Raw genomic sequence first — 14,925 nt, forward strand, 5'->3', positions numbered from 1 at the left:
TTAATGAAATTTTCTGTTAATAGCCGTCTAAACTGAGATGCACTATTTGGACGGATTTAATTAAGTTTCTACAAGCCACGTATACAATTTTAGGTGTCATGTACCAACCATCATTTTCTCCCGGAGTATCAAATTTATTTTTTATCCCAGAGAAAAGATTTTATACTCTCGTAGGGCGTGATGATCCATACACACGCACACCGAGATTGGCTTGAATCCTGCGCTCAGAATAAATGAACTTCGGATTTATCCGTACAAATGGTGGGTCCCATAGTATATGGATCAATCGGACCTGGTCCTGACCGATGAATTGAAGGAAACGTAATGGACGGTTAGATTGAGAAAAAGTCAATTTTCCGATTTCAGACAATGCGTAGATCGATCAGAGGCTATGGCCAGCCAGCCAACCTGGTTTGAGAGTTATTCCCAATTCGCAGGGAGCCCCACTAGTTCGGACGGTTTGGATCTGATTACGCTTGTGACAGGTCATCAATGACTGAGAGCAAGTACATTGGCTCTTGGACTCTCCAGCGTACCAGATGATTCCAAGTGGAGTCGCACCGTGGAAGCGGCCTGCTGCTCAGCCAGTTAACCTTGATTTATGTATTTTATATCCACGCCGTCCATCCATCTTTTCATATACTTTTATGACATGACCTGAAAAATTAAGCAGATCAATATCTTAAATAAACTACACCATAGTAAACAGTGGTGATTGCACTCCCACCGTTAAAAACTTCGCAGAGCCCACCTTAATGCTCATCTTAATTTTTATTTTCCATCCAACCTGTTTATAAGATCAAAATGGCCTGGATTAAGGTAAAAAACAATTATCATCTTGTTCCAAATCTTTTGTGGCCCACTAGAGCTCGTAATGGTCAATAACCACTTTTTCATTTTGTGTGGTCGAACTTAGATTTTTATCTGCTTCATATGAACATCATGATCCAAAATAAATTTGTAAAATGAGTGAACCGCGTGGATATATAATAAATACCTCAAGGTGGGCCCCACGGTCAGAGTCGCACCTTGCAGCGTGAGACCAGGGCCGCACCTAATCTCTCCTACCAAGGGTTGCGTGGGTATCCCTTTAGGGCCTGTTTGGCTAGACCGATACCACGGTATTAGGAGGGTTGGGACCGGCGATATCCTGGGATATGCATGACGAGCCAAACAGACCCGGTTAACTTGTCCAGGGATATAAGCAATCCTATGGATTTTAAAACAATCCACTGACATCACCATCGTTACCTTAAATTTGATCCCATCTCTTGGTTGGATGGATTGGAAGGTAAAATCCCGAGATATGCCGGGCGTCCCAAACAGACCCACTTAACTTGTCCCGGGATATAGCAATCCCATGAATCTTAAACCAATCCACTGGCACAACCATCATTACCTTAAAATCCATCCCATCCCTCCTAATTTCATGGGATTCGCACAGCCAAACAGGCCCTTACCCTCTTCATGGGGCCCATCGCGATGTATGTGTTTTATCCCGTCGTCCATACGTTTTTCCAGCACATTTCAGATCATGATCTCAAAATTGAGGAAGTTTCAAAGGTCAAGTGGACCTTATGGTGCGGATTAGACGCCAACGGTGGAAACCTTCCTAGGGCCCACCATGACGTTTATTTGCCGTCGAGCTTATTAATAAGATCACCCAAACGTGTATGAAAGGAAAACACATAGCCCCAAGAAGTTTTCAACGGTAAGTGTGTTTAATGCGGTCTGTTTACTGTAGTGTGGTCCACTTGGCTTTGGATATACCTCATTTTTTTTAGCGCATGCACTACAATAATATGGCAAAACAGATGGACGGCATGGATGAAAATAAAATACACACATCACATCAGGCCCCACTGTGCATTTTGTATTTTGTGCATGAAATTTGACGTGGAAAATGCAAATAATTGCTACGTGGAATCTACTAGTGGGGCCACACCTTGGATTGCGCATCCTTCTTGAAAAGTCACTTGGATCATATGATATCATCCTAACCATCCAACCGGCAATCAGGATATAAATGTTCCATATCATCTTACCAGAAGAGGCCTCGTTATTTTAGGAAAAGCCTTATCACTGTACATCGCGTGGGACGCATCTTGATTGCCCATCCTCCCAAAAATTCTGGTCTGATTACTTTAATCGTTTGATCAATGGATGGAAAATGAATCGTTCATATTTATAGTATTGGTAAGGCTTGACCAGTGATCCAGACGGTCCATCACGCGAGGCCCACCTTTGATTGACCATCCATTCTTAAAAAATCACCCTGATCATCAGATGCTAATGATTCGAGCAATGGCTTATGAAATCGATGGTTTGTATTGATTATGGTAGAAACAGTTATTGATCTAGACCGTGCATCGTGTGGGATCCACCTCTGTGTGCTCATCTCCAAAGCGGATTGCCTACCGAGTAACTCAATACACTATAAGTAGAGTTTGTGGGTCCCACCGTGATGCATTTGTAGTCCACGCCATCCATCTGTTCTAACGGTCAGCGTTGAAAACTTCCTAGAGCTAAGAAGTTTTAGATCAGGTTGATATTTGTCTTTTCCCTTCGTTCATCTCTACTTGGCCTCATGAACAGGTTGGATCATGACAAGTGTAGGTTGATGTTTAGGTCCTACGGAGGTTTCATGTGGTCCACTTGAGAAGGAAGACTTCTTCCTAATGGCATCATTGACTTATTTTTTCCACGATCTTGAATTCAAAAAATACTGACTCATACAAACTACGTGATAACATTATCCCAATAGTTTCCGGTGGTGTGTTACACTTGAGCTATGATCTCTTCAATTTTGAGACCATGCCTTCAAATGAGATGATAAAAAAATGGATGGCATGGACAAGACATACGGTTGGGCTCCGCATATATAATAAACATGGTAAAGTGAGAAAGCAAGAATGACATTGCAACTCTTGTGGCCTAGGTCTAGGATATTCATCACCAGATGACGTATATTGTTTTGATTAGAGCATGTGCTTATTGGATTGGTACGGAAGTTACATTTTTTACACACATTTTCGAAACATGAACGTAGCACAATGACAAGTCATCACGTGCTAACATTATGGTTCAATGGTGGCAGTTGTACTCACACTAGAAGATATCATTTTTTTTCTCTTCTTTGACGATATATTTGCTCTCCAAAACAGTGAAAATCAAGGATGTTACACATGCTTTTTAAGAAATAAATTGACCAATGCCACATAGCCACGCGACACATGACCGAAGCAACATATAAGATGCATTCATTAAAAAAAAAAAAAAAAAAACAACACTAAGACAAGGTTTTTATCACAAATCTAAATATGTTCGGTCAGGTAGTATCTCGTAATCCTTCTAAAATGGAAAATTATTCCTAAGATGTTAAGAGCTCTCGTCATAATTACAAACATTCTAACAATTTGAAGATTGGACTAATATATGAGCAAATTGGCATTAATGAAATGAGGCTCGATCAGGATCTAATGGATCTAGTTATATCAAATCCACAAATATTCAAAAGCATGATGGATTGAAGGGTGGGCATGATCCATATTTATATGCAACAATATTACAAAGGTTTGATCTACATGAAGCATTTTGCATAAAAGTGAAGATCTAACCAAATGGTTTCATATTTTTGGAGACTCCTTATGAGAAGTGACGCAAGGATAAACATGATGAGGATAACTACTCCAAATCCACGGAGCTTCTCTGGACTCCTCACAGAGACTTTTCGAATCCACAAGAAAAGAAAGCAGAAAATAGAAATAAATTCTAATAAATTCGAAATTGATTAATTGATCCATAAAAACGAGTTCACATCCCTTAAAATAGGGGTACTAAGCAATGGGAAAAAAAATCTAAATCAAACTACAACTACAACTCCTATAATCCGCGACTTACTATAAACAGTAAACTTACTATTTATAGACGGTCGTGATGTCTACTAGTGCACAAGGTTTTTGGCCAAAAATAGTAAGTGTCCTATTTAGCTTCACGAAATCGTTCTCCTAATTATTCTAAGCTCTTTTCACGTTGGGCGCAACTCCTAAAGCCTGACGGATGAAAAGTTATAATCAAATTAAAACTTAATATTTATAGTAAACACGAAATTAAAATAGGGAAACGATCGTTGATCTAGGAGTTTTTCGTAATTCTGGGTTGTGTAACCCAGCATAGCGGGGTTGGTTGGCTAAAGTAGCTTGTTCTACCCCAAAATCATATATTTTACGTAAGATTACTCATTCTGGATTGCGAGATACACCCGATCTAAAGTCTGACGGTTCGGATCACTTCTGTCGTTGACCGGACCTTTTCTGATCCATCTTGGGCATGAAACTGTCCGCGACCCGCTCTACATCAAGAAGTTTACAAGCTGTAATTGTGAAAGATCATGGACCATCAAAGAAACCCAGCAAGAGTTTTGCCACCTCCCAAAGCCTATAAAAGGAGAGCATGATAAAGAGTTTGAGGCCACACGACAAACATAATATACACTCTTTACATTTACTTTTACATTTATCTTAGAATAGCTTAGTTTGATCTTACTTCTAACATATATCGCTATTGTCCAACGCTACTATAATAATATCATGAAAATAACATAAACATCCACAATTTTCTCTATTGGATTCCAATAAACTGAATTCTTGCTTGAGAGATTAAACTCCTTGGTTACATTCAGTTGATCATTCGCTTAGATCGTCTATTCATACAAATGTATTAGGTATTGTCACTTTTATATTTCTCTAATTAAATTTACTATATTATTTGTAATGGGTATTATCTACAAAATAATAAAATCCACATTGTTTTAACTTTTTCTTTTTTTTTTTCTTATTTGATCATCTTCATTTTTTTTAAAGAAATACATTAACTATAATTATTGGTGAAAAAAAGTCATGCACGTGAGGCAAAAAAAAGCCCATGAGGAAGAACTAACCCATACTTTTATGCAAATCGTTTGATCACTATTACAACTAATGATCAAGAGGGTGTTTGGATCCTAGAATCTGATCTTAATCGGTCCATCTCATTGTGAAGGCATTGGTGTTCAATCAGACATACAGCTTCGACACATCTGCACTTCTTAATCGCACGTGCAAAGCAAATACATGGCCTCACTCACACGCATGGACTCGTGTTTCATTGAATTGCACAAACGCAAATAAACAGCTAAAAGGTTACCAATCAATAGCCCATATTTGACATACTCAAAGAAAATCCATCAATATGAAGAGAGAGTCAACACGATAATACAAAGGAATGAAAAGTGACACGTGTGACATATGTGGTATATGCATACATGACCACAGGAATATTTGACACATGTAGAGTACCTAAAGGTTGTATGTTGCACCTGTGGTGCTTGGGAGCGAATTAGGTGTTATCTGGCAACACTGTTGTGGGTGTTTCCTAGATAGTAGGAGACTAAGTCATTGGTCGTGCCGGAATTAATTTCCTACTTCCAGTTGAATGAGGGCCACACAATCGTCAACCCAGCTAGAAGTGCTTTCTTTAGCCTAATGGCTCTTGGTCTTTCATTCGCTATTCGAATGTTAGTAGTAATGTATGAAAGGTGGTCTTATCCTTTCCTTTCCAACCAGTAGCTAGTAGCTCCGTTGTTGATCTCTCATCTTCCCAGCCCAACCGATCTCTTCCAGGCAGAGTGAATTTCCGGTGTATATCCTGCTTCTCCTGTTGAGCCAAAGAAGCAAGGCACCTTTCAATCCCGACTTATTACCTTACCTTGCCGAGCCCGAAGACGCAATGAACTTAATATATATGCTGTACATCCATGCTATTAGCTTGACTCAAAACTTTCATAGCCCTAAAAAATATAATTTAATAATCAACATTCCATCTTAAGTCTCTACTTTGTAGTACATTTGAGATTTGGGTCTACCGAAAAGCTAATGAAAAGTGTGGACATACAACCCATACATCAAGGTGGGCCACACAGTCAGGGAAACACCGGGTAAAACCTTATACACTTCATGGTCTTTGAAGATAGATGGTCTCACTTATAGCACATGGGCACACGTGACAGATATGTTACACAAGAGCATGATCTTATAACATATATTATATTACAAAAAATCTCAACTTACATATCAAAGTCAGGATGGCCGAGTGGTCTAAGGCGCCAGACTCAAGTTCTGGTCCTCGAGAGAGGGCGTGGGTTCAAATCCCACTTCTGACAATAAAAATTATTTTTAATTTTGCATTTGATTGTTTTTTTACTTTCCAATTTTGCATCATCTACTCCGTTGATATTTAATTTTGTAAAATCTAAACCGTTGATTTTTAATTTTGCATGATCCGAGTGGTGATTACCAGGCCCAAGGTGCAATTGGTCCCCATGATAAAAACGGTTGGTACTGACAGTTTCACCTTTGATGATCCAGGCACCAAATATCTCTCTCTCTCACACATCTAAATCATCAATATTCAAGGCCCATGGGTTTAAATCTCACTACTGATGCTTACACCTTTTTTTCTTCCCAATTTTGCATAATCAAAACCTTTGATTTTTTTAAAATTCTGGATTAAAATTATCCAAACCATTGGTTTTTTTTTTTAAAAAAATTTACTTGCATGACCCAAGCTGTTGATTTGATAATTGCTAGGCCCACAGCGCAGTTGATCCTAGTGATAAAAAACTGTTGGTATAATAAGGGGTTGCTTGAATGCACCAATACCCGCTTAAGTTTGAAAATAAGCAATGAGACGTGGGAAAGGTTTTTATTTTTTTGTTTCTTGTTAATGTATTTCTTTAAAAGGCCTCAAAATTTTTAACCTAGGGTTGTTTGGATAAAACAAAATATTTGTTATGGGTATCAAAAGACTGAAACTAAATATAATATTTTAATTCTATACATTATGTAAACTTTATTTGATCAACATGTATTAATATGGAATAATTTTGAACTCTCTTCAAAAATAATGTGTACTATCTATAATTGAAATTAAATATATAAAGTACCATCCATCAAGCATCCATATCATTTCACTATTTTATGTTAATTTATGGTATATCTGAAGTGGCGCCTACTATTTGGACAATTTAACCTGAGTAACATATTTCTCATGTGTTTCGCTTATGATTCATCTAAAGTGGACCTAACTATTTGAACAGTTTGAATTTGATTTATATATTTCTCATCTACTGTCGTGGGTAAGGGTGGCAATGGGCTAGGTGTTATGATGAACCGGATTCAACTTTAAAACTATGAGCTTGGCCCTAACATACATGGTCCAATCAATTTTTCAAACTAGGCTTGCTGGGCTTATGGTGAAACTTTAGCTCGACATGACCCAAGTTAACCAGCTCGATCAAGGGTGGTAGACTCTTGCTCCAGTGGTAGAGGAGTTTCAACACCCGGTCAAGGGTTCGAGTATCCAAAGGTGGTGAAATCCTACTACGGCGTGAGTGTGAGGGCGTGTGTGTGTGTGTGTGTGAAAAAAAAAAAACCAGCTTGATCCAATTTCATACGTACATCTTATCTTCTACACATGTCAATCTAATCTTCGATTAAGCAACCCATGTGTCTTGAATGTAGATTTTTATTTTTATTTTTCATTTAACATTTTTTTATTCTTTTACACATTTGGCCCACTTGACCAGTAAGGTGGGAAATGAGATTTTATAAGTTTTTGGACTAAACTAGGTCGAACAAAGTTCAACCAATTTTTTTAGGCTCACGTTTGAGCTTCTTATGCTAGGCCAATCCTAGTCGTCGGCGGAGCTCAAGCCCTAAGTACTGTTGCCTAGCATGACCTTGTTGTGCTAGGCTCATGCTAGGCATAGGTCAAGCTCAGGCGTATGGCCTTAAGTGTCATGCTGACTTGGGTTTGACTCAAAGAATATCCATCTCCACTCTTAGTTGCCTATTTAGGTAAGGAGGGGAGAGAGATGAGAAAGTGGTCAACAAGAAAATTCACAATTAAGGACTTAAAAGTAATTATTTTTTGAAGTTTTCAATAAAAACGTTAACCAAGGTAAACTTTTTTGCTTTTCATTATTAACCAAATATGGTTGAAAAAAAGAAGTAAACCATTTTTTAAAACCTTTCTTTATTATTATTATTATTTTTACTTAGCTGGTTATTGGTGTATCCAAAAGGCCCCCTTAATACACAACTTGACGCCGTAATGGGTTGGGCTTGAGCCAAATCTAGCCTAACTCAAACACTTATGGCCCCACGCTTGAGCTTGACCTAGCCTAGCATGGTACTAGCACAACCGATTGGTTTGACTCGGATTCAACCAATCATGGCTACGCCGAAAAGATAATAAAATCCCTATTTTCTACCTGAACCCACCTAACATATTTCACTAACCACACATGCACAAAAACACTTAAAATGAAAGAAAATAATAGTCAACATTTAATATGCATATAAGTTGCTTAATTGAGCATTAGAATGACACTCCTAAGATACAATACTTGTACAGGAAGTCCATTCAGGCAAGTCAAGCTGTGCTAGAATGACTTAAGCCCAACCCTACATCGGACCATGGAAGTCAGGCCTAAGCTTAACACAAAGCTAACAAGTCCAAGCCTAGTCTATGGCTGAATGAGCCTTGTCAGTATTCTAGTCCAATTGCCACCCAAACCCACAACCACATGTGAGAAATGTGTAAATCAAAACTACAAGTTCCAAGTGATAGGCCCTACTTTAAATAAATAAAAAATAAATACATGAGAAATATGTAACTCAACTTAAACCGTCAAATTAGAGGGCCTCAATTTACATGGATTATAAACCAACATAAAATAATAAAATCATATTTTCCTCGGTATTTTTTATATTTAACTTCAAGTGTAGAATGACATACTATTTTTAAACACAATTTAAAAATATTTCATGTTAATATATGTTTTATTGAACTGAACTGGGTTTTTAAAAAAATCCAGAGTTAAACCTTGCTATTATTTTTAATTTCACTTTTTTGAAACCATAACAAAAATGTTGTTGTATCATCTGGAAAAAAAAAAAAAACTACATCAAAATTCGAGGGTGTGGATTCAAATCCCACTTTTGTCACTTACAATTTTTATTTTTATTTTCAATTTTGCACAACCTAAGCCATTGATATGTTTTTACTTCCTGATTTTACATTATCCAAACCACTGATTTTTATTTTTTATTTTTTATTCGTTTTTAAATATTGTATGATCCCAGCAGTTGATATGGTAATCACGGGGCCGATGCCATAGCTGAACTCAATGATTGAACGATTGATGGTCCAAACTGTTGTGGGTAAAAAACGGACTGACCAAGATAACTCAAGACGGGAGAATGACTTCCCTTGAGAAATCTACTAAGATGTGGGTGAGTTGGGTCCAACCAGCATCAACCATGACAGCGCAAGACTGCTATTCGACTGACGCGAGCTCAATTTCCACTCCAGTTTGTCTAAGTACAGGGATGAGCTCGGAATAAGTTCAAGTTTAGGCTCACTCTCACACCTCGGCCTAAGCGACTGACCACTTGGAAAGAAGACATGCCGGCTTATCTCAGGTCGGCGTGACCCGCCTTCTACTGGATCTGACCTGATCTCGACTGCACTCGTCTAAGATCCTAGCCGAACATCTAGAGAGCCTACCGCAATATAGATCTACTTGATATCTCAATCGATAATTTAGAGAGATCCTTATGATTTATAGTAGGATTCGAATTCTATTGCTACCTGCTAAATAAGGAAATCCTTCCTACGTCACCGCCTCTCATTAACTACAGAGAGTAGCGTGGATCCTTACTCTTGCTCCGGTGGTAGACTCTCTAGCTAAAAACTCGTTACTGAATTAGACCTAGATTCCTAACCTAACTTGAGCATCGGAGGATCCCTTATACTAACTATAGTTTCCTTTGTTCATCCTTTGTGTAGGTACACGGATGTCCATGTAAGGCTAACCATATTTCTGCATCAACACACACCATTGGCATCATTTCAAAGGCCCATGGCTCACTGATCAAAATTACACACCCATCAATATTTGATGATCAAATCCCTCGAGATGATGATTGTTGGGCCCATGCTACAGCAGTTATCCAACTCAATACTGTAAAAGTAGGAGATTTTAGGCTGCTAAATGTAAAAGACTCTAAAATATTTTATTTCAGAGAGTAATGCTCATAAGCGCAAATTTACACAGGGCCATATGTACCAACCCGGCAAGTATTTTCGACATCTGAGCCGTGCATTGCGTGGCCCATCACGAAGATGACATGGCATGACGATCAGGCCAGCCTCCTTCTCAGGCAATCTTGATAATCTTCCACGTGGGGTCCATCATATTAACGGTTCAGATGTCCAAAATACGTGCCAGGTTGATATTGTTATAAAAGAACAGTACGTATCAGCAATAATCCACAATATCTGCGGGCGATCTTTTGCAGTAATCAATAGCAGCATGCAGCAAATTCTCTCCCTCAACCACCTTTTTATTGTTGCTGTTGTTGTTGCTGTCGGTGTTGCTATTATCCAGCTGGCCGGCCCACCATGTCGTAAATGGTTTTGTTAATCTGCGATATACATGTGATCTTTTGGTGTCATCTCCGCCGTTGGATCGGAGAGAGAAAGTGTAGTATGATTTAATCAACGACATGAAAGTGGACACGATGTTTCCTGATCGAAGCTTGATGAACAACTTCATGACCCCGTTATTAACTGCGGTCACGATCTTAGATGGCTTCCTGAAATAGTCCACAATAAAAGTATTATGTGGGGCCCATCTTTTGGTAATCTCAGCCTTTCATCTTATTATAGGATCCATCATGTAACGGGTGATTCGCTAACATCTCCCACAATCCCATCTCAGATGGCCGTAGCCGTCAGATGAAGGTGGACTGTTTGTTACAGCCAATGGCCTACAACTAATCAACCCAATCTAACGGTTCAGATTATATGGGAGGGGACATTTTCTTGGAGATCTTCGATCGCCATGGAACCGACCTAAAATAATGAATTGGGTCGTTGAGATGTGGGCCCCACGTGAGAACAGTGGATCGAGCATTGGATAGGAGTCAGATTTGGGTGGTGTAGCACACGGCACCAGCTGGAAAAGCTCTGTGGGCCCCATTATGATGTGAGTATTTTATCCATGCCGTCAAACAAAATTTCCAGCTCATTTTAGATTGTGATTTAAAAAATGACACAGATCCAAATATCAGGTGGACCACACCATAGGAATCAATGGTGATTGAAACCCCACCATTAAAAACTTTTTGGGCCCAAGAAGGTTTTAATGGTGGGCATTCAATCACCTGTGTTTCCTGTGGTATGGCCCACCTGCTATTTGGATCTGCTCCATTTTTTGGGTTCATCCCAAAATGAACCGGAAAAATGGATGGACGGCGCAGATAAAACACAAACATCATGTGGGTGTACAGATGACGAATTGCGCAGTGTAACACACAGCACCGCCTCGGTACGTCGTGCTACTAGAAAAGCTCTGTGGACCCACCATGATGTAGGTGTTTATCCACGCCGTTCATTTCAGGCCATGATCTAAAAAGGAGGCATGTACAAATCTCAGGTGGACCACACAATAAGAAAAATGGTGATTGAACGGCCACCACTAAAACCTTACTGAGGGCTACAAAAGTTTTGTATCAAGCAGACGTTTGTTTTTTTCCCTTTATCCATGTCTGTGTGACGTGATGAACAGTGTGGATGGTAAACAAACGTTACGGTGGGCCCAGAACATTTTTAATGGTGGGCGTTCAATCACCACTGTTTCCTTATGGTGTGGTCCACCTGAGAATTGTACATGCATCATTTTTGGGAACATGCCTAAAAATGGGCTGGAAAAATGATTAGACGGCGTGGATAAAACACACACGTCATGGTGGGGCCCACAATGCTTTTCCAGCGCCGACGTCCGTGCTGCGTGCCACGCTACGCAATCCGAGTCCCATTGTATATATCATTTCATCGTTATTAGCGTATTGGTACGAGGAATGGTCCAAAACCCAGTTGCTTGAACTAAACTCTCGGTCTGTGTTATTATAGAAAACCGACCCACGTGGGTTTTTGGGTGTGGGGTCCACATCCTCAGTTTTACAGATTATTTAAACCGTTCAGATTAGGGACCACCTCTTAGGTTAGATCAGGACCGCTGGCACTCAGTTCCTGATCGAGGAATGGTTCGAGAAATTCTCGGCGTTAGTAATTATAGAAAGAAGGTACGTCTTGATCGACGGTTCCAATGTGAGGGGACCATCTCTTAGGTTTGACTATGAGATCTGTTACTTCCTGATGGGGATACGGTGTAGATTGTGTATGCACATGCACCTAATTCTCTGTGTCAGTGCTTTGATGGTTCACATTCGTTGTGGCCGCCAATCATCTTGATTGACGGTATTCATTCGTGGGGGCCATCTTTCAGGTAATATCAGCATTGGGGCCACCAAGGAGGCCCTCGATCTCACTCTTTGAGGCACACCGTGATGTATGCATTTTATCCACCCAGTCCAACTTTTTTGCCAACTCATTTTAGGGCATGAGCCAAAAAATGAAGCAGATCGAAGGCTCAAGTGGGCCACACCACAGGAAACGGTGGGGGATTGAACTCCTGCCATTGAAAACTTCTTGAGGGCAACAATAGCTTTGGTTCAAGGTGATATTGGTGTTCCTTTCATCCAGGTCTGTGCTATCTTATAAACAGGATGGTGGGCCCTTGGAAGTTTTCAACGGTGGCATTCGTCATTATCCCTAATTTTCCCTGGGGTGTGGTCCATTTGACGTTTGGATCTATCTCATTTTTAGGGTCTTGATCTAAAATGATCTAGAAAAATAAATGGACGGAGTGGATAAAACATATACATCACAGTGGGTCCCAAATATTCACGTCATCAGGGATATACCTACTGATCGGGTCTTCATGCAATCCGATTCCAGATGTCACGATAATGTCGATTCCCGTCTGGCTTACCGACTGCTACACGGCTATATTGGGTCTACCATGTTGTATATATGAAATCCACTCCATCCATCAGGTGAAGTCCTTGATTATAGTGGGTGGGTTTAAGAAATAACCAAGATTCATAACTCAGGTGGGACACATCACAGGGACAATGGGGATGGGATGCCAACCGTAGGTCCGAGTGTGGGACCACCATGGCATTTATCTTTCATCAACCCTGTTCGTAAGATGAGACCCACCATGATTAATGGAATATAAAAAAACTAGACTGATCCATTTATCATGCGGGCCACATTGTATAAACTTAAAGGTTTTAGGCGCAATTCTACATTGTTCCCACTGGTGTGGCCCATATGAGTCTTTTTATCATGCTGATATTTTCCTGTACGGTGGAAATAATGGTCATAACCTGATGGATGGAGTGGATTTCTCATATAAAACACGATGGTGGGCCGCAAATAGATTTGGTGTTTAACCCGCAGAGCAAAATGGACGATTCTGGTCGCGCATGTAGAGCGACTGCTATTCAACCAGACGTCCGAAAAAAGTATGCACGTGCAAGATCCGAGCTTTTCATCAGGTGGGCCACGTGAATTGGATCTCCCAATAAAAAAAGGTATCTGCTTCAGCCTCCAGATGGCGTACAATGAACAAAACCAACGGACGCCCATCTGTTCCGTACGGTGTTCCCCACCTCAGGATTGAAACAACATGCTTGCACTGACGTGCAGGGGTCCACCCGATGGAAAGCTCAGATATCTAGCACGCGTCCCGTATGCACACGTGCTTGCACTGACGTGCAGGGGTCCACCTGATGGAAAGCTCAGATATCTAGAACGCGTCCCGTTTGCACGCGTGCTTGCACTGACGTGCAGGGCTCTGCAAGGGCTTGCGTACGTGATATGAATCATATGATAAAGAAAGCGCATAGCCTACAGCGTTTGTCTGCATGGAATTCCTGCAGCACTAAGCACTGTGGGGCCCAAGGTGAAATGAATATAATATCCACGCCGTCCAAAAAAATTTCCAGCTCATTTTATATTTTTATTCTAAAAATGAGATGTATCTGAATCCCCAATGGACCACACCATAAGAGAAAGTGGGGAGTGAATGATCACCATTAAAAACTTCTTGGGGTCCACAGAAATTTTTCATCAAGATGATATTTGTGTTTTCCCTCCATAAGAGTCGCACTAACATGATTAACGGTTTGGATGGAAAATAAACATCATGGTGTTCCCTATGAATGTTTTAACGTCGGACGTCCATTATCGCAACTATTTCCTATGGTATGGTACACTTGAGATTTGAATCCTCCTAATTTTTGGAATCCTGCAATAAAATGAGCTGAGAAAATTGATGGACGGTGTGGATATGATACATAAAATCATGATGGGTCCCAAAGAGCTTAGTGATGCAGGAATCACCTATGCCACGTGTGCTCTTACCTGCTCCCAACCCGGTCCCGTTTCCTCAGCCTGCGGGCGAATTGCCGATTTTTGCGGGAACGATCGTTGACTAGTTTAGATTCTTTGACTTCGTCTTGAACTACCCTGAACTTAGCCTCTGAAATCCCGACCGTCGAAATGTCAGGCGTCGCAGATGGTGACGATCGATCGCCGTAAGAAATTCCCATCTCTGGATTCGGATGTGGGCCAGTCATCTTGCAATCGGGTCCGAAAAGGTCATCGGGTCGAATCTGATCGGAGAATTCAACGGATGAGAAGGGAATGGGGAACTCGAATTCAGTGGAATCTGGAGGCGATTCGATGTCGATTTCGATGTACGATTCGTCGTCGTCGGACGAAGGGAGGAATTGGAGAGCGGAGTTGAGCTCGTGGCAGCTGAAAGAGAAGCTCTCTTCCAGGTCTTTGGGTCCGACGGTCTCCATACGTGAGAGAGAGAATCCTTCAACTTGAGAGATGCTCTAAAATTCCATGAAAGAAGATAGTATATATACTGACTTTTTCCATGCCTCCGTGTCATTCTCAACA

At 40.4% G+C, this 14,925-nt stretch overlaps 1 protein-coding gene and 1 non-coding gene across 2 annotated transcripts in view; both read left to right on the forward strand.

Moving 5' to 3' along the window:
* Positions 1–2,368: 2,368 nt before the first annotated feature.
* The window catches only part of LOC131253694 (unknown protein 1-like), a 69,141-nt gene continuing 56,584 nt past the window's right edge, over positions 2,369–14,925 (forward strand). The window contains exon 1 of the mRNA XM_058254816.1: positions 2,369–2,372. The gene's annotated coding sequence lies outside the window, so the exon portion shown is untranslated. The remainder of the gene's footprint in view (positions 2,373–14,925) is intronic.
* On the forward strand, positions 6,116–6,199 carry TRNAL-CAA (transfer RNA leucine (anticodon CAA)). The gene has a single exon. It is a non-coding gene; the product is annotated as a tRNA-Leu (tRNA).

Source organism: Magnolia sinica, chromosome 8, assembly GCF_029962835.1.
Source record: "Magnolia sinica isolate HGM2019 chromosome 8, MsV1, whole genome shotgun sequence".
Classification (NCBI taxonomy): Eukaryota; Viridiplantae; Streptophyta; class Magnoliopsida; order Magnoliales; family Magnoliaceae; genus Magnolia; species Magnolia sinica.